The sequence below is a fragment of the Scylla paramamosain genome, chromosome 4 (genome assembly GCF_035594125.1).
Source record: "Scylla paramamosain isolate STU-SP2022 chromosome 4, ASM3559412v1, whole genome shotgun sequence".
In the NCBI taxonomy this organism is placed as follows: Eukaryota; Metazoa; Arthropoda; class Malacostraca; order Decapoda; family Portunidae; genus Scylla; species Scylla paramamosain.
In genome coordinates, this window is record NC_087154.1 from 16,391,690 (window position 1) to 16,413,177 (window position 21,488).

Sequence of the window (21,488 nt, forward strand, 5' to 3'; positions counted from 1 at the left end):
CCTGTTAACCACAAAAAACGCGAAAATGGATGAAAAGCACTCTATATTGGGAAACAAAAGGACATTACGAGAAATGTGTATAATGAGTGCTTTATAGTTTCACAAGAACCACAAGGCAAAAAACGCAAAAACCGGTATATATGGATAATTTTCTTACATACCAAAATGCTGAAACTCATGAATAACACTCTTAATTGAGAAACAGAACAACCTTACTAAATGCGTGTATTTTGAGAGCTTTTCACATTCTTAGTTACCAAAACCCCAAATTGCATTCGAAACCAGATTTATGTGGGAAAAAATGATATTACCCGAAAAGTGTCTTTTGAGTGTTTTTGAGCGTGATAGGATATAAAGCACTAAAAAGCAGGGGAATCACATTAAATTCGAATAAAACCAATTTTTACCAAGAACTTGCCTCTAAGTGTTTTTGAGCTCCTTATATACCTAAACGCTAAAACGTCTGCAATACACACTTTATGGAGAAACAGAATAACATTACCAAAAACATGCATTTTGAGTGTTTTTAATCATGTTATCTATAAAAACGCTTGAATACAAAGAAAAAACCTTATGTTTGGGAAACGAAAGGACATTACGAAAAAAATGTATTATGAGTGTTTTTAAGTTCCTTAAGTACCAAAAAAGCTAAAACCCACAAATAACACTCTTTATTTAGAAAAAAATAAATAAATAAATTTTTTTTTTTTTTTTTTTTTTTTTTTGTCATTCATCTTCATAGGTACCGAGATGACAAAATTCTGGGAAAATTCAGGCAATTATATGATAAAAGAATATTATCAAAAAAGTTGATTTTAGCTTTTTTTTCGGACTGTAATGTACCAAACCCTAAAGAGCATGCAAAGCCTCGTATATGAGGAAATTTAATGACTTTACCAGAAATCTGTCTTTTGAGTGTTTTTCAGCATGTTAGGCACCAAGACGATAAATAATAATGAACTCACTCAATATGGGAATACAAAACAAAATTACTTAAAACGCGTCTTCTCAGTATTTTACGTAGAAAAACGCTAAAACGGATGCAAACCAACCAATATCAAGAAATACAAAAATATTACCAAAAAGGTACATTTTGAGTGTTTTTGAGCTTGGTACCTACAAAAAAAAACGCGAAAATTGATGCAAAGCACTCTATATTGGGAAAGAAAGGGACATTGCGAGAAAAGTGTATAATGAGTGTTTTATAGTTCAAAACAACCACAAGGCAAAAAACGCAAAAACTCGTGCATATGGAGGTTTCTTAGGTACCAAAATGCTGAAACTCATGAATAACACTCTTAAGTGAGAAACAGAACAACCTTACTAAATGCGTGTATTTTTAGTGCTTTTCACATTCTTAGTTATCCAAAACCCAAATTGATTGCGAAAACAGCTTTATGTGGTAAAAAAAAAAAGACATTTTCAGAAAAGTGTCTATTAAGTGTTTTTGAGCGTGATAGGCAGTAAAGCACTAAAAAGCAGGGCAATCAAATTACATGGGAATAAAACCAATGTTTACCAAGAACTTGCCTTTAAGTGTTTTTGAGCTCTTTATATACTAAAACGCTAAAACACATGCAAAACACACTTTATGGAGAAACAGAATAACATTACCAAAACCATGTATTTTGAGTGTTTTTGATCATGTTACCAATAAAACGCTTAAATACATGCTAAGAACCGTATTTGTGGGAAACCAAAGGACATTACGAGAAACGTGTATTATTCATTAAGTATCAAAAAGCTAAAAGCCACAAATAACTCTCTATTGAGAAAAAATAAATAAATAAATAAAAAAATACGATATTTTTTTTTCTTTCTTATTCATCTTCACAGGTACCGAGATGCCAAAATTCGGGCAAAATTCATGAAATTTTGTGAAATAAGAACATTATCAAAAAAGTTAATTCTAGCTTCTTTTTTTTTCGACTGTTATGTAGTAAAACCTAAACTGCATGCAAAACCACCTATATGGGGAAATTAAACGTCTTTGCAAGAAAACTGTCTTATGAGTGTTTTTGAGCATATTAGGCACCAAAACGATAAATAACATGGAAGTCACTCTATATGGGAATCCAAAACAAAATTACTGAAAACGTGTCTTTTCGGTGTTTTACGTAGAAAAACGCTAAAACGGATGCAAACCAACCAATATGAAAAAAAAATATATATATAGAATAACATTATTAAAAAAATATATATTTTGAGTGTTTTTGAGCTTGTTACCTACAAAAAAGGTGAAAATGGATGCAAAGCACTCCCTACTGGGAAACAAAAGGACATTACGAGAAAAGAGTATAATGAGTGTCTTATTATTTTCGAGCAAAAGAACTTGTGGTTCACAAGAACCACAAGGCAAAAAACGCAGAAACTCGTGTATATAAAGAAGTTTCTTAGATACCAAAATGCTGAAACTCATGAATAACAATCTTAATTGAGAAAGAGAACAACGTTACCAAAAGCGTGTATTTTCAATGTTTTTCACATTCTTAGTTAGCAAAATCCCAAATAGCATGCAAAACTAGCTTTATGTGGGAAAAAAATGACATTACCAGAAGTGTCTTTTGAGTGTTTTTGAGCGTGTTAGGCAATAAAGCACTAAAAAGCAGGGCAATCACATTACATGGAAATGAAACCAAACTTTAAACCAAGAACTTGCCATTATGTGTTTTTGAGCTCCTTACATACCAAAACGCTAAAACGCATGCAAACCACTTCTTTATGGAGAAGCAGAAAAACATTACCAAAAAACATGTGTTTTAAGTGTTTTTGATCATGTTACCTATAAAAACGCTTAAATACATGCAAAGAACCCTATCTTTTGGAAACGAAAGGACATTACGAGAAACGTGTATTATGTTTTTAAGTTACTAAGTACCAAAACGTTAAAACCCGAAAATAACACTCTTTAAAGAGAGAGAAAAAAAAAAAAAAATAGCATATTTTTTTTTGTATTCATTTTCATAAGTACCAAGATGCCAAAATTCTGCCAAAATTCAGGGAATTTATGTGGAAAAAAGAACATTATCAAAAAAGTTAATTATAGCTTTTTTTTTTCGGATTGTTATTTACCAAACCCTAAAGTGCATGCAAAGCCACCTATATGAGGAAATTAAACGACTTTACCAGAAATCTGTCTTTTCAGTGTTTTTCAGCATGTTAGGCACCAAACCGATAAATAATATGGAAGTCAGTCAACATGTGAATCCAAAACAAAATTACTGAAAACGTGTCTTTTCAGTGTTTTACGTAGAAGAAACGCTAAAACGGATGCAAAGCAACGAATATGAAGAAATAGAATAACATTACCAAAAAGTGTTTTTGAGCTTTTTACCTACAAAAAACGCGAAAATGGATGTAAAAGCACTCTATATTGGGAAGCAAAAGGACATTTAGAGAAACATGTATAATGATTGTTTGATAGTTTCACAAGAACCAAAAGACAAAAAACGCAAAAACTCGTGTATATAGAGAAGTTTCTTACATACCAAAATGCTAAAACTCATGAATAACACTTTTAATTGAGAAACAGAGCTACCTTACCAAATGTGTGTATTTTGAGTGTTTTTCACATTCATAGTTACGAAAATCCCAAATTACATGCGAAACTAGCTTTATGTAGGAAAAAAAATACATTATCAGAAAAGTGTCTTTTGAGTATTTTTGAGCGTGATATGCAACAAAACACTAAAAAGCAGAATAATCACATTATATAGAAATAAAACCAACTTTTACGAAGAACTTGCCTTTAAGTGTTTTTAACTCCTTACATACCAAAAAACTAAAACGCAAGCAAAACACCCTTTATGGAGAAACAGAATAACATTACCAAAAACATGTATTTTGAGTGTTTTTGATCATATTACCTATAAAAATGCTTAAATACATGTAAAGAACCCTATGTCTGTGAAACGAAAGGATATTACGAAAATCGTGTATTATGATTGTTTTTAAGTTCCTTAAGTACCAAAGAACTAAAACCAACAAATAGAAAAAAAATAAATAACTAAAAAAATATAATTTTTTTTTTGTTATTCATCTACATAGGTATGAAGATACCAAAATTCAGGCAAAATTCAGGGAAATTATGTAAAAAAAAAACATCATAATAAAATTTTTTTAGCTTTTTTCCGGAATTATGTACCAAACCCAGAAGTGCATGCAAAGCCACCTATATGGGGAAATTACACGACTTTACCAGAAATCTGTCTTTTGAGTGTTTTTCAGCAATTTCAACAATATTACTGAAAACGTGTCTGAAAACGCTAAAACGGATGCAAAACCAACCAATATGAAGAAATAGAATAACATTACCAAAAAGATATATTTTGAGTGTTTTTCAGCCTGTTACCTACAAATAATGCGAAAATGGATGGAAAGCACTCTATATTGTGAAACAAAAGAACATTACGAGAATCGTGTATAAAGAGTGTTTTATAGTTTCACACGAACCACAAGGCAAAAAACGCAAAAACTCGTGTATATAGAGAAGTTTCTTACATACCAAAATGCTGAAATATATGAATAACACTTTTAATTGAGAAACAGAACTACCTTACCAAATGTGTGTATTTTGAGTGTTTTTCACATTCTTAGTTACGAAAACCCCAAATTACATGTGAAACTAGCTTTATGTGGGAAAAAAAAGATATTACCAGAAAAGTGTCTTTTGAGTGTTTTTGAGCGTGATATGCAACAAAGCACTAAAAAGCAGAACAATCACATTACATGGGAATAAAACCAACTTTTACAAAGAACTTGCCTTTAAGTGTTTTTTTTAACTCCTTACATACCAAAACACTAAAACGCATGCAAAACACCCTTTATGTAGAAACAGAATAACATTACCAAAAACATGTATTTTGAGTGTTGTTGATCATGTTATTTATAAAAACGCTTAAATACATGCAAAGAACCTTATGTTTGGGAAACGAAAGGACGGTACGAAAAACGTGTATTATTAGTGTGTTTAAGTTCCTTAAGTACCAAAAAAGCTAAAACCCACAAATAACACATTTTATAGAGAAAAAAAAATAATAAAGTAAAATCATTTATTTATTTATTTTTTTTTATTCATCTTCATAGGTACTAAGTCAAATCAAAAGTAAAATTACTGTAAACGTGTCTTTTCGGTGTTTGACGTAGAAAAACGGTAAAACGGATGCAAACCAACCAATATGAAGAAATAGAATAACATTACCAAAAAGGTATATTTTAAGTGTTTTTGAGCTTGTTACCTACAAAAAACGCGAAAATGGATGCAAAGCACTCCCTATTGAGAAAGAAAAGGACATTACGAGAAACGTGTATAATGAGTGTCTTATTACTTTCGGGCAAAAGAACTTGTGGTTCACAAGAACCACAAGGCAAAAAACGCAAAAACTCGTGTACTCGTATATAAAGAAGTTTCTTAGATACCAAAATGCTGAAACTCATGAATAACAATCTTAATTGAGAAACAGAACAACATTACCAAATGCGTGTATTTTGAGTGTTTTTTTAACATTCTTAGTTAGCAAAACCCCAAATAGCATGCGAAAGTAGCATGACATTACCAGAAGTGTCTTTTGAGTGTTTTTGAGCGTGTTAGGCAATAAAGCACTAAAAAGTAGGGCAATCATATTACATTGGAATAAAACCAACTATTACCAAGAACTTGCCTTGAAGTGTTTTTCAGCTCCTTACATACCAAATCGCTAAAACGCCTGCAAAACACTCCTTTATGGAGAAGCAGAATAACATTACCAAAAACAAGTGTTTTTGAGTGTTTTTTATCATGTTACCTATAAAAACGCTTAAATACGTGCAAAGATCCATATATTTGGGAAACGAAAGGACATTACGAGAAACGTGTATTATGACTGTTTTTAAGTTCCTTAAGTACCAAAACGTTAAAACCTACAAATAACACTCTTTATAGAGAAAAAAATAAAAAATAAAAAAATGGCATTTTTATTTTTTGTTATTGATTTTCATAGGTACCAAGATGCCAAAATTCTGCCAAAATTCAGGGAAATTATGTGGAAAAAAGAACATTGTCGAAAAAGTTAATTTTACCTTTTTTTTCGGAGTTATGTACCAAACCATAAAGTGTATGCAAAGCCACCTATTTGGGAAAATTTAACGACTTTACAAGAAACCTGTCGTTTGAGTGTTTTTCCGCATGTTAGGCACCAAAACGATAGATAATATGAAAGTCACTCTATATGGAAATCCAAAACAAAATTACTGAAAACGTGTCTTTTAAAAGATTTACGTAGAAAAACGCTAAAACGGATGCAAACCTACCAATATGAAAAAATAGAATAACATTACCAGAAAAGTATATTTTGTGTGTTTTTGAGGTTGTTACATAAAAAAAAAAAACGCAAAAATGGATGCAAAGCACTGTATATTAGGAAAAAAAAAGACATAACGAGAAACGTGTATAATGAGTGTATTATAGTTTCACCAGAACCACAATCTTATTAAATGCGTGTATTTTGAGTGTTTTCTTACATTCTTAGTTACCAAAACCCTAAATTCTATGCGAAACTAGCTTTATGTGGGAAAAAAAAGACATTACCAGAAAAGTGTCTTTGAGTGTTTTTGAGCGTGTTAGGCAATAAAGCACTAAAAAGCAGAGCAATCACATTACATGGGAATAAAACCAACTTTTACGAAGAACTTGCCTTTTAGTGTTTTTGACACGCATTTAGTAAGGTTGTTCTGTTTTTTAATTAAGAGTGTTATTCATGAGTCTCAGCATTTTGGTATCTAGGAAACTTCTCCATATACACGAGTTTTTGCGTTTTTTGCCTTGTGGTTTTTTTTAACTATAAACATTCATTATACACTTTTCTCGCAAAGTCGCTTTATTTCCCAATATACTCGTAGAGTGCTTTGTATCAATTTTTTTGTAGGTAACAAGCTCAAAAACACACAAAATATACATTTTTGGTAATGTTTTTTCTGCTTCTTGATATAGGTTGGTTTGCATCAGTTTTAGCGTTTTTCTACGTAAAACACTGAGAAGACACGTATTTCAGTAATTTTCTTTTGGATTCCCACATAGAGTGAGTTCCTTATTATTTATCGTTTTGGTGCCTAACATGCTAAAAAACACTCAAAAGACAGATTTCTGGTAAGGTCTTTAATTTCCTTATATGCGAGGGCTTGCATGTCCTTTGAGTGTTTTTGAGCGTGTTACGCAATAAAGCACTAAAAGGAAGGGCAATCACATTACATGGGAATAAAACCAAATTTTACCAAGAACTTGCCTTTATGTGTTTTTGAGCTCCTTACATACCAAAACACTAAAACGCATGCAAAATACATTTTATGGAGAAACAGAATAATATTACCAAATACATGTATTTTAAGTGATTTTGATCATGTTATCTATAAAAACGCTTAAACACATGCAAAGAACGTTATGTTTGGGAAACGACAGGACATTACGAGAAACGTGTATTATGAGTGTTTTTTAAGTTCCTTCAGTACCTAAAAGGTAAAACCCACAAATAATACTCTTTATTTAGAAAAAAAATAATAAACAAAAAAATAAAGAAATGGGATTTTTTTTTTTTTTAGTTATTCATCCTTATAGGTACCGAGATGCCAAAATTCTGCCAAAATTCAGGGAAATTATGTGGAAAAAAGAACTTTACCAAAAAAGTTAATTATAGCTTATTTTTGGATTGCTATGTACCAAACCCTAAAGTGCATGCAAAGCCACCTATATAGGGAAGTTAAACGACTTTACCAGAAACCTGTCTTTTCAGTGTTTTTCAGCATGTTAGGCACCAAAACGATAAACAATATGGAAGTCAGTCAATATGTGAAAACGTTTCTTTTCAGTGTTTTACGTAAAAAAAACGCTAAAGCGGATGCAAACCAACCTATATGAAGAAATAGAATAACATTACCAAAAAGATATATTTTGAGTGTTTTTGAGGTTGTTACCTACAAAAAATGCAAAAATGCATGTAAAGCACTCTATATTAGGAAAGAAAGGACATTGTTAAGGGGAAATAAATTATAAAAATACCTGGAAGATAAAAAGGTGAAATTGAATTATTTTTTACAGGTAAAGATTAATGTAAGTAAAAGTTAAAATTAGAGCTGAAGCAATAAAAAATTGGATTTAAACTAGAATTAGATACCCTATTATACTAAAAAGTAATTTTATAAACCTAAGTATTTAAAGTTATGTACTTGAAATTTGAAGAATTTGGCGGTGATTTAGTCTTGTAAGAGGAACCTGTTTTTGAATCGATACACCACGAAGAATCTTACTTAAGCTTGTAGAGTAGTATGTATACCATCATTATTAGGTAATTTTTATAGAATAAATTACTGAAGGATATTATTAATAATGTTAAATATATTAGATCAAGGCCCAGCTAATGCTTAAGTTAAAATGGGTTACAATAAATTTTTTTTTAGTACGGAATATTTTTTTAAATAGTTAATTAAAAGGAGGATTTGATTGTAAACTAAATTTAATATGTTTAGTTAGATATAAGCTCTAAATCATGTACATATCGCCCGTCGCTTTCATTACCAAAATGAGATAAGTCGTAACATAGTAGGCTTACTAGAAAGTGAGCCTGGACAGGAAAAATCAAAGTAGAGCTAAGTTAGTATGGCGTTTCAGTTACGTTGAAAAGATTTATTGTGCAATTCAATATACTTTGAGAAATTTTAAATTATTGCTTTAATAAAGGTTAATCTAATAATATAAAAATTAATATAAAAATAAGCTAGTAATTAATAATTAAATTTATTAGGTAGGCAATAGGGTAAAAGTACTGAATGGGAAATAAAAATTAGGAGATTTAAAAGTATAAAAGTAAATTTAAATTTTTGTACCTTGTGTATCAGGGATAATTAAAATTATACATAAAATATGTTAATCCCGAAATAAAGATAGCGAATATTATAGATAATTTTTTGTAACATGAAAATTTATAATATAATATTAAAGATGAAATGTCAAACGAGCTTTGTAGTATCTGTTTTTTTTAGGAATAAAATATAATTTAATTATTGAAATAAAATAGATTCAATATTTAAGGATAGGAGGGAAAAGCTTCTTGTACTAGTAAAATTAAACAATAGGATTAAAAATTTAAGATAGATGTTTTCTAAGCTTAAAAGTAGTATGAAATTAAAGTGTTCTAATTTAGATTTAATGAAATAATAATTTATTATACCTTTGGTAAAATACTAAAATATTAAATTTAATATTAAATTTTAAGAAGAAATGGTTATATAAGTAAAATTTAAATTTGTAGGAATAATTTTTTTCTAAAATAAAATATTAAAAATTAAATTATAAATTTATTATGAAATAAAAAAGGAACTCGGCAAAAAATTTTCTTGCCTGTTTATCAAAAACATGTCTATTTGAGGTTATTTATAGTCTAGCCTGCTCACTGACAAAAGTGTTAAATAGCCGCGGTATTTTGACCGTGCAAAGGTAGCATAATCATTAGTTTTTTAATTGGAAACTTGTATGAATGGTTGGACAAAGAAAAAAGACTGTCTCTTTTATTAAAATTGAAATTAACTTCTAAGTGAAAAGGCTTAGATTTTCTAGAGGGACGATAAGACCATATAAAGCTTTATAAGTTAAGTAAGTTAGATGGATTTTTTTAAAATAAAAGTAAACTTAATATACTTATTTAGTTGGGGCGACAAGGGTATAAAGTTAAATAAATGCTATTTAAGTTAGACAATTATATTTGATTAAAATTATAATTGATCCTTATTATGGATTAAAAGATCAAGTTACTTTAGGGATAACAGCGTAATTTCTTTTGAGAGTTCTTATCAAAGAAGAAGTTTGCGACCTCGATGTTGAATTAAAATGTCTTTATAGTGCAGAAGCTATAAAAGAAGGTCTGTTCGACCCTTAATTTTTTACATGATTTGAGTTCAGACCGGCGTAAGCCAGGTCGGTTTCTATCTTCTAGAAAGAAATAAATTACTTTAGTACGAAAGGATTAAGTAGTTGAAATTTTTTTTGAATAATTGAAATACTATTTTGTCAGATAATATGTACTAGATTTAGGATCTAGCTAAATAGAATAAGTTCTATAAATAGTAAAGTAATTGAATCTAATTGTTTTGTGTTATTAGTGGAAGTAGTAAATTAATTAGTTTTAATTATTTGTGTTTTAGTTGGAGTAGCTTTTGTAACTTTATTAGAACGAAAGATTTTAGGATATATTCAAATTCGTAAAGGTCCAAATAAAGTAGGTTATATAGGATTATTTCAACCATTTTCTGATGCTGTGAAACTTTTTAGTAAGGAACAAACTATACCAATTATATCAAATTTTATTATTTATTATTTTTGCTCTATTTTTAGGTTATTTTTATCATTATTAGTTTGAAGAGTTGTACCTTATGATGTAGGATTAGTAAGATTTAATATAAGAATTTTATTTATTTTTTTGTTGTTGTTGTTTAGGAATAGGAGTTTATAGAGTCATAGTAGCAGGCTGAGCATCAAATTGTAAGTATTCTTTATTAGGTAGATTACGAAGAGTAGCTCAAACTATTTCTTATGAGGTAAGACTAGCTTTAATTTTATTATCATTTATTGTACTATTAGGAGGATTTAGTTTAGAATTATTTAATAAATATCAAAATTATATCTGGTTTATATTTTTATCTTTACCTTTAAGATTAATTTGATTTGCTTCTTGTTTAGCGGAAACTAATCGAACACCTTTTGATTTTGCAGAAGGTGAGTCTGAGTTAGTTTCAGGATTTAATACAGAATATAGGAGAGGAGGATTTGCTTTAATTTTTATAGCAGAATATTCTAGAATTCTCTTTATGAGAGTTCTTTTTGTTGTTGTGTTCTTAGGAAGAAATCCTTGTAGTTTAATGTTTTACTTAAAATCAATATTCTTAGCATTTGTTTTTTGTATGAGTTCGAGGAACTTTACCTCGACTGCGATATGATAAATTAATATATTTAGCTTGAAAGAGTTTTTTACCAGTTTCTATTAATTTTTTTTTTTTTTATTGGGGTAAAATCTTTATGTTTTGTTTTTAATTTATAAATATAATTAAAGTTATATATTGAACCGATCATTAAGTGAAATTTTCTTTTTCTGATATTTTCAAAATATCTATTTTTTTTATAAACTAAATGGTCATTTTAGTATTTTATCTCAGCTTATAAGTAATAATGGATTAATAATAAATAGAGAAAAATAAGTAATAGTTAAAATTTGACCTGTAATAACATAAGGTTCTTCTACAGGTCGAGCTCCAATTCAAGTAAGAAGAATTAGTACTGAAACTAAAATTCAGAATATAATTTGATTTAAAGGATAAAATGTTAGACTTCGAAAATTTGAAGTATGGGTAAAAGGTAGAATTATAATAATTGCTACCGAAGCAACTAGGGCGATTACTCCTCCAAGCTTGTTTGGGATTGATCGTAGGATTGCATAAGCAAATAAAAAATATCATTCTGGTTGAATATGAGCAGGAGTAACTAGTGGATTGGCTCTAATAAAATTATCAGGGTCACCTAATAGGTATGGATTAAGAAGAGATAAAATTAATAGAAGTGTAAATATAACAATAAATCCTACAATATCTTTAAATGTGAAATAAGGATGAAAAGGAACTTTATCTAATTGTCTTGAAACACCTAAGGGGTTATTAGCACCTGATTGATGTAGAAAAAAAAATATGGATAATAGTTATTGCTGCAATGATAAAGGGAAGGACAAAATGAAAAGTAAAAAAGCGAGTTAATGTGGCGTTATCAACTGAAAAGCCTCCTCAGATTCATTGGACAAGATCTGTTCCAATATACGGGATAGCTGAAAAGAGGTTAGTAATCACAGTAGCACCTCAGAATGATATTTGTCCCCATGGGAGAACATAGCCTAAAAAAAGCTGTTGCTATGACTATAAATAAAATTACTACTCCTACTATTCAAGCATGGAAAGTTATATAAGATCCATAATAAATACCTCTTCCAATATGAATATAAAGACAAATAAAAAAAAAAGATGCCCCATTAGCATGTATTGTACGAAGGAGTCACCCATAATTTACGTCTCGACAGATATGTGCTACTCTAGAGAATGCTAAGTCAATATGGGCAGTATAGTGCATTGCTAAAAACAGACCTGTGGCGATTTGAATAATTAAACATAAACCTAGAAGAGATCCAAAATTTCAGAAAGTAGAAATATTTGAAGGAAGAGGTATATCAATTAAAGAATTATTTACGATTTTGAATAAAGGATGAACTTTTCGAAGAGGTATTGTCATTAAGGAGATAGTCGCAAAGGCCCTTTAAATAAATTAGAGATTTTTACTACAACAATTAAAGTTAGAAGTAAATAAAGGATAATAAATAAAGTAAAATTTATTAAGTTAGTACTATAAATTCATCTAATAATAAACACATTTGATGAATTAGATACTAATGATGAAAGAGGTAAATTAGTTATTGTTTCACTTATTAAAGGATCTCATAGAATAGAGAGTGGAATAAGAATAAAGATTAAAAGAGTTGAAAAGAAGAGAGAAGAATAAGAGAATGAAAAAGATTCATTTGAGGCTAAGGAAGTAACATAAATAAATAATACTAATATACCTCCTAGAAAAATTATGAATAAAATATAAGAGAATCAGTAAGTGTATGTTATTAATCCAGCTGAAAGCGAAATAAGGACAGTTTGAATTAATAAGGTCAATCCTATTGAGAGAGGATGGTAAAGTCGTGTAAATAATAATGATAGAATTAAAATTAACGGGATAAAAAGTAAGTTCATATCAGAGAATAGTTTAAATGAAATTTTAGTTTTGGGAATTAAAGATAAAGATTAATTTTCTTTTTCTCTGAAGTTTTAAGAAAGTTTATTTCATTATTGGTTTACAAGACCAAGGTTTTAAATTAAACTATTAAAACTAATGGTAAGTTTTAGAAGTATAATAATTTTTATTCCTATAGTAATAATTTTTTTGTGGAGTATGGGGATTTATTACATATAATAAGCATATACTAAATTCTTTATTAAGATTAGAGTTTATAATACTTGGGGTATTCTGATTAATAAGAATTCAATTGACTCTAGTAGGTAGAAAAATTTATTTTTCCTTATTTTTTTTAACGTTAGCTGCGTGTGAAGGGTCTTTAGGATTAACTATGTTGATTTTAGTGGTCCGGAGCCATGGAAATGATGTATTTAGTAGATTTAATTTATTAGAATGTTAAAATTTATTTTACCTTTGATTTTATTGATAAAGTTTAATAAAGAATGAAAGGTATCTCAAGTAGGTTTATTTTTTTTTAGATTCTTAATTAGAGTAAATTGCTATCATAACTTTTTTTTTATTTAATAGGGGGTTTAGATTAGGTATAGATTATATTAGATATATTATAATTCTATTAAGGGTTTGAATTGTTTCATTAATTTTAATTTCTAGACAGAAAATTAAAAGAATTAAATAATTTTAGAAGTTTTATTTCTACAAATATTTTTTTATTATTATTTTTAATATTAACTTTTTCTTCTATAGATTATTTAATGTTTTATATTAGATTTGAGGCTTCTTTAATTCCTACTTTAATTTTAATTTTAGGATGAGGATATCAACCAGAGCGTATTCAAGCAGGGATTTATATACTTTTTTATACTTTAGCTTTTTCGTTACCGTTATTGGTTTCTTTATTAATTTATTATTTTTTAACTGGGAGTTTGGTAATTAGGTTAGGAGTTCCTTTAGAGGGAAGTAATTATTTGTATAAGTTTTGGTATATAAGAACTGTATTAGCATTTTTAGTTAAATTACCTATGTTTATATTTCATTTATGATTACCAAAAGCCCATGTTGAGGCACCTATTGCCGGGTCAATAATTTTGGCTGGAGTTTTATTAAAATTAGGAGGATATGGTTTGATTCGGGTTCTTATTATATTTCAGGAAATAAATAAAAGATTTTGTTGATTTTGAGTAAGTTTAGGTATTGTAGGTGGAGTTTATATTAGGTTAATATGTATACGGCAAGTTGATATGAAATCTTTAATTGCCTATTCTTCTGTTGTTCATATAAGATTAGTTTTATGTGGTATTATAATTTTTAGTTTATGGGGATTAGCTGGGAGTGTTATTTTGATAGTTGGTCATGGTTTATGTTCTTCTGGCTTATTTTGCTTAGCTAATATAGTTTATGAACGAACAGGAAGACGAAGGTTAATAGTAAATAAGGGATTATTAGCATTTATACCAAGAATAGGTTTATGGTGATTTTTATTAAGAGTAAGAAATATAGCAAGACCTCCTTCCCTAAACTTAATAGGGGAAATTATATTAATTTTAACAGTTTTAAGATGAAGAAAAATTTCTATTTTGGGTATTAGTTTATTGTCTTTTTTTTTAGAGCGGCTTACACTTTATATATATATAGGTTAAGACAACATGGAATTTTTTTATAATTCTTTATATTCCTGTTGTTCAGGAAAAGTTAGTGAATATTTAAGATTATTTTTACATTGGTTACCTCTAAATGCAATGATTATAAATAGAACTTTATTAATAATTTAATAATCTTTTAAATTTATAAAAGAATGATTTGGAAAATTTCTATAAATGAAATTAGGATATTAGGTTTATTTTTAGGCTCATTAATTACTGGGAGTTTAGCTTTATTAAAAATTAAGAGAGGGGTGATAGATGTAGTAGAATGAGAACTCTTTAGATTAATGGGAAGAAGAATTGTATTTACTTTAGTATTAGATTGAATCTCTTTATTGTTTATAAGATTTGTTTTTGTTATTTCTGGAAGAGTTCTTAGTTATAGAGGGAGATATATAGCTGGGGATAAAACTTTTAATCGATTCATATATCTTGTTTTAGCTTTTGTTTTGTCTATAAGTTTTATAGTTTTAAGCCCTAATTTAATTAGAATTCTTTTAGGTTGAGATGGTTTAGGGTTAGTATCTTACGCTTTAGTTATTTATTATCAAAATGAAAAATCTGCAAATGCAGGTATATTAACTATTCTTTCAAATCGAGTAGGAGATGTGGCAATTTTATTAGGGATCGGGTTAATAAGGAGATTAGGAAGGTGAAATTTTTTATTTTATAGATATTATATAGATGAAAGATGAATACTATTAAAGATTTTCTTGATAATTTCAGCTATAACTAAAAGAGCTCAAATTCCTTTCTCTGCATGGTTACCAGCTGCAATAGCAGCACCAACTCCAGTCTCAGCTTTAGTTCATTCTTCAACTTTAGTTACTGCAGGAGTATATTTAATAATCCGATTTAGAGCAGCTTTAGAAGGATCAATAATTCAAAGATTTTTATTAGTTATTTCATGTTTAACAATATTTATAGCAGGATTAGGAGCAAATTTTGAATATGATCTTAAGAAAATTATTGCTCTATCAACTTTGAGTCAATTAGGCGTTATATTAAGGATTCTATCTTTGGGTTTCAGTGATTTAGCTTTTTTTCATTTGTTAAGCCATGCACTATTCAAAGCTTTGCTTTTTATGTGTGCTGGAATTATTATTCATAGAGTCGGAGGTTATCAAGATATTCGATTTATAGGAAATTTAGTTAAATTTATACCATTAACAGTATCATACATGACTATTGCTAATTTGGCTCTATGTGGATTTCCTTTTATAGCAGGATTTTATTCAAAGGATATAATTTTAGAAGTGGCTTTTATAAGGTGAATTAATTTTATTGCACTATTACTTTATGTGATAGCAACAGGATTAACAGTGATATACACCTTTCGTTTATTTTTTTTTCTCTTACGGGAGAATATAACTTAGGAAGTTTAAGAAATCTTTCAGATGAAGATTTTTTAATAACTAATTCAATAAGAATTTTAGGTTTAGGAGCAATTTTAGGCGGGTCGGTATTAAGATGAATATTATTCCCAGAGTGTTATATAATTTGCTTGAGGGGAGTAATAAAAATAATAGTGTTAATAGTAAGAATTCTTGGAGGATTAATAGGCTATATTTTGAATTTTATAAGAGTAAATTATTTGTTAAAGAGAATTTATAATTATAAATCAGTTGTAATAATAGGTTCAATATGATTTATGCCTTTATTAAGAACTTTAAAATTAAGTGAAAAAAGTTTAAACATAGGATTTCAAATAGAAAAAGTAGCAGATAAAGGTTGATTTGAATTTTATGGGGGTCAAGGTTTATATTATTTATTCTCTCAGGTATTTTTTATTTTAAATTCTTTACAATTAAATAGAATTAAAGTTTTTTATAAAAATATCTATAGTTATAATTATTATTTTTATAATTTTAAGTATATAAATTTATATAATTCAAAAAAGAATATTGCATTGAAGCTGCAAAAGTAGATGAAAAATCTTATAAATAATTCAAATAGTTAAAAAAAAATGTTAGCTTGTGGCGCTTAAGATGTAATATTTACTTTGAATTTAATATATAAAAAAAGAGAATGAATAAATTTTTAGAAAAAAAAAAAAATTCAGTTTTACAATGAAAATGTAATGTGTTAGTTTACACTATAAAAATAAGAACATAAACGGAATTTAACCGCTTAAAAAAAAGTTAGAAGCTTTCTTTTTTGACATAATGTTCCTTCTTGATTGGAAGAGTTAAACTTCAATTTTATCATTAACAGTGATACACCTCGATTTTGGTTTCAATCAATTATTAGAGGCTTAAAGGCCAAAGTTTAGGTCGAAACTAAATGCGATAATTTCGCTTTCTAATAGGAATATTTATAAAACCAGTTTATTGGAAACACTTTATGAATGCAACTCATATGTCATAAAATTAGACTATGGTCTTGAATATATTACTTAGATCATTCTAAAGCTCCTTGAAATCATTCATAATATAAACCTAAAAGAAGGATAATTAAAAATAAAGTTCTAGTGAATAACCAAGAAAAAACTTTAGTAATATTAAAAATTGAGGCTAGAGGGAGAAGAAGTGTAATTTCTACATCAAAAATAAGAAAAATAACTGCAATAAGAAAAAATCGAAGCGAGAAGGGAAATCGGGCTGACCCCTTAGGGTCAAATCCACATTCGTAAGGAGAATTTTTTTCTCGATCAAAAATAGTCTTTTTTGAAATTAACGATGCTAAAGTTATAACAATGTAACAAATTAATAAAGTTAAGGTGGAAATAGAAAATATTGTAATAATTATTTTTTCTAGAAAAGTTCTAGACTTTCTGATTGGAAGTCAGATATACTTTATATATTAAAAAAATTATCCTCCTCATCAGTAGATAAAGATATAAAGGAACAATCAAACTACATCTACAAAATGTCAATACCATGCAGCTGCCTCAAATCCAACATGATGGTTAGATGAAAAATGACAAAAATAAAGACGAAAAAAGCAAATAAGTAAAAATGATGAACCAATGATAACATGAAGACCATGAAAACCTGTAGCCACAAAAAAAGTAGAACCAAAAACTGAGTCTGCAATAGTAAATGGAGCTTCAAAGTATTCAAAGGCTTGGAGGAGAGAAAAATAAATTCCTAAAATAATTGTTAAACCTAAACTTTGGATAGCTTGACTATGATTAGATTCTATAATAGCATGATGGGCTCAGGTTACAGTTGCTCCAGAAGATAGGAGAATAGTTGTATTAAGAAGGGGAATTTGAAATGGATTAAATGGTTGGATACCAAAGGGAGGCCAGTTTATCCCAATTTCAACAGTTGGGGCTAATCTTCTATGAAAGAAAGCTCAAAAGAATGAAAAGAAAAAAAGAACTTCAGAGGCAATAAATAGAATTATACCTCATCGTAATCCTTTGACTACTACAGAAGTATGAAGCCCTTGAAAAGTTCCTTCCCGAGTTACATCTCGTCATCATTGGTATATTGTTAAAAGAATAGCAATAAATCTTAATAATAGGAGATTTATATTATATTGGTGGAATCATTTAATTAAACCTGTAGTTAATATCATAGCTCTAATTGAGCCAGTTAAAGGTCAAGGCCTTATATCTACTAAGTGATAGGGATGAAAACCATGAGATGATGTCATTAGTTAATTTCTCCAGTATAAAGAGTTCTTAAAACAGCAAAAACATAAGATTGAATGATTGCGACAGCAGATTCTAAAGTCAAAAGTAAGATTTGAGAAAAGATTAATATTGAAAGAATAATTGAAGATCTTATAGAGGGACCAGTATTTCCTAATAAAGTAAGAAGAAGATGACCTGCAATTATATTAGCTGCTAATCGTACAGCTAAAGTCCCAGGCCGGATAATATTTCTAATAGTTTCAATTAAAACTATAAATGGTATAAGAATAGAAGGTGTACCTTGAGGAACTAAATGGGCAAATATATGTTGAGTATGATTAATTCAACCTCTAAGTATTAAAGTTACTCAAAGAGGTAATGAAAGAGCTAGAGTTATTGCCATATGTCTTGATCTAGTAAACACATAAGGTAATAAACCTAAAAAGTTATTGTAGAGAATTATAGAAAATAATCCAACAAAGAATAAAGTTGAACCTAAGGAATAAGGAGTTAAAAGAGCTTTAAATTCTTTATGTAAAGTAAAAATAATTTCTCTTCAGCATAGAGACCATCGTGATGGGGAAGCTCAATATAAGTAAGGAATGAATATGAGTCCTAAAAGAGTTGAAATTCAGTTTAATGAAAAATTAAAAAATTCTTGAAGATGGTTCAAAAATTGAAAATAAATTAGCTATAATTTTCAAATAAATTGAGGAGTAATATGGGAAAAAGAAATTTTAAAATTAATTTTTCGAAAGGCTTAAAAAAAATAGTTTAAAGAAACAAAGATAATAAATGTAAAAAGAAAGAAAAAATAAAGATAAAACCAAAGTATTGGGGCTATTTGAGGCATCAAGAAATATCTTAAGAAAGATAACTTTAATATGACAAATTAATATTATAAATTTAACTAATTTCTTGCCACCAGAAGTAGGCGTTATACTATATTAGGTTTAAAAGACCTACACTTACTTTCAGTCATCGGGTGAGTCTGAATACGAAGAAATTCAATTTAAAAAGGAATTTGTATTGACACTTTCAATTACAATAGGTATAAATCTATGGTTTGCTCCACAAATTTCTGAACACTGCCCATAAAATAATCCCGGACGTGATATTAAAAATCTGGTTTGATTAAGTCGGCCTGGGATAGCATCTGCTTTAACCCCTAAGGCTGGAACTGTTCAGGAGTGAATTACATCTGCTGCTGTAATTACAATACGAATTTGTGTGTTTATAGGGAGAACAGTTCGATTATCAACATCTAGAAGCCGGAAGCCTGATAAGTCTAGCTCGTTAGTGGGAGTTATATAAGAGTCAAATTCAACATTAAGGAAATCAGAATATTCATAACTTCAATATCATTGATGGCCTACAGTTTTTAAGGTAATAGATGGGTTATTGACTTCATCTAGTAAGTAAAGTAACCGAAGAGAAGGGAGGGCAATAAAGATTAAAATGATTGCTGGAACTGCAGTTCAAATTAATTCAATAGTTTGATGTTCGAGTATAAATCGATTGATAAGTGAATTTCTAAGTACCGATGCAAGTATATAACCAACGAAGGTAATAATTATAATAAGAACAACTATGATATGATCATGGAAGAAAATTAATTGTTCTATTAAAGGAGAAGCTCCATCTTGAAGACCTAAAAAAGTTCATGTTGCCATTAAAATTATTAGATTAGTAGAATTCTAAAAGAAGAATAAATTTCTTCCTAGTAGGAGCTTAAATCCTATACATCTATCTGTCATTTTAGAAATTAGAAATTAGTGGAATTTCTATATAAGAATGATCAGCTGGTGGGTAAGAGTGATTTCATTCAATTGAGGAGGGTAAAAATGGAGTAAATAAAATAGGTCGATTAGAGATTAGAGCTTCTCAAATAATAATTATAAAGATTAATATAGCAACAAGAGATACTATAGAACCTATAGAAGAAACAATATTTCATGTTGTATAGGCATCTGGGTAATCAGAATAGCGTCGAGGTATGCCATTAAGTCCTAGAAAATGTTGAGGAAAGAAGGTGATATTTACACCTGTGAATATAATAAAAAAATGAATTTTTATTCATTTAGGATTTAGAGATAAACCGGTAAATAGAGGAAATCAGTGTGCAATACCAGCAAAAATACCAAATACAGCTCCTATAGATAAAACATAGTGGAAATGGGCTACGACATAGTATGTATCGTGGAGAATAATGTCAATTGATGAATTAGCTAAAACAACTCCTGTAAGACCTCCAACAGTAAATAAGAAGATAAATCCTAAAGCTCATAATATTGAAGGCCTATAATTAATTTGTGTACCATGAAGAGTTCTTAGTCATCTAAAAATTTTGATTCCTGTTGGAACAGCAATGATTATTGTTGCTGATGTAAAATAGGCTCGTGTGTCAACATCCATTCCGACTGTAAATATATGATGAGCTCAGACAATAAACCCTAGAATACCAATAGCCATTATAGCATAGATTATACCTAAAGTTCCGAATGATTCTTTTTTTCCTGATTCCTGACTTACAATGTGGGAGATTATACCAAATGCTGGTAAAATAAGAATATAAACTTCTGGGTGACCAAAGAATCAGAATAAATGCTGGTATAAGACAGGATCTCCACCGCCAGCAGGGTCAAAAAATGATGTATTAAGATTCCGATCGGTTAGAAGTATAGTAATTGCTCCTGCTAGAACTGGTAAGGATAAAAGTAAGAGAATTGCAGTAATAAATACAGATCAAACAAATAAAGGTATTTGGTCTATTCTTATACCAAAAGATCGTATATTAATTACAGTTGTTATAAAATTAACTGCACCAAGAATAGAAGAGACACCTGCAAGATGAAGTGAAAAAATACCTAGATCGACTGAAGCCCCTGCATGGGCAATAGCTGCTGCTAGTGGAGGGTAAACAGTTCAACCTGTACCAAGACCTCTTTCTACTATACCTCTTATTAATAATAGAGTTAGAGACGGTGGTAAAAGTCAGAATCTTATATTGTTTATACGAGGAAAGGCTATATCAGGGGCTCCTAATATAAGAGGAACTAATCAATTACCAAATCCTCCAATTATAATTGGTATAACTATAAAAAAGATTATAACAAAAGCATGAGCGGTAACAACAACATTATAAATTTGATCATTACCAATAAGTGTTCCTGGTTGTCCTAATTCAGCATGGATAATTAAACTTAATGAGGTTCCTACTATACCAGATCATGCTCCAAAAATAAAATATAGAGTACCAATGTCTTTATGATTTGTAGAAAAGAATCATCGTTGCATGATAAGATGGCTGAGTTATATAAGCGTTAGATTGTAAATCTAAAAACAAGTTAAACTTTCTTATTAGGTTCTATAGTAAAATGAGAAATAATATTAGATTGCAAATCTAAAGATGTGGTTAGACACTAGAACTTAGGATTTAAAAGAGTTTTTTTTTTTTTAAGCT

General features: G+C 28.9%; 4 pseudogenes across 1 annotated transcript; 2 read left to right on the top strand and 2 right to left on the bottom strand.

Moving 5' to 3' along the window:
• Window positions 1–10,974, top strand: part of LOC135100130 (NADH-ubiquinone oxidoreductase chain 1-like) — a 32,656-nt pseudogene extending 21,682 nt beyond the window's left edge.
• Window positions 10,975–14,768: 3,794 nt separating this feature from the next.
• On the top strand, window positions 14,769–16,323 carry LOC135100131 (NADH-ubiquinone oxidoreductase chain 5-like; annotated as a pseudogene).
• Window positions 16,324–17,253: 930 nt separating this feature from the next.
• On the bottom strand, window positions 17,254–18,874 carry LOC135099782 (cytochrome c oxidase subunit 3-like; annotated as a pseudogene).
• LOC135099783 (cytochrome c oxidase subunit 1-like) lies at window positions 17,254–21,322 on the bottom strand (annotated as a pseudogene). The gene has a single exon (XR_010268374.1). The product of XR_010268374.1 is annotated as a cytochrome c oxidase subunit 1-like (transcript).
• Between the last annotated feature and the right edge of the window lie 166 nt (window positions 21,323–21,488).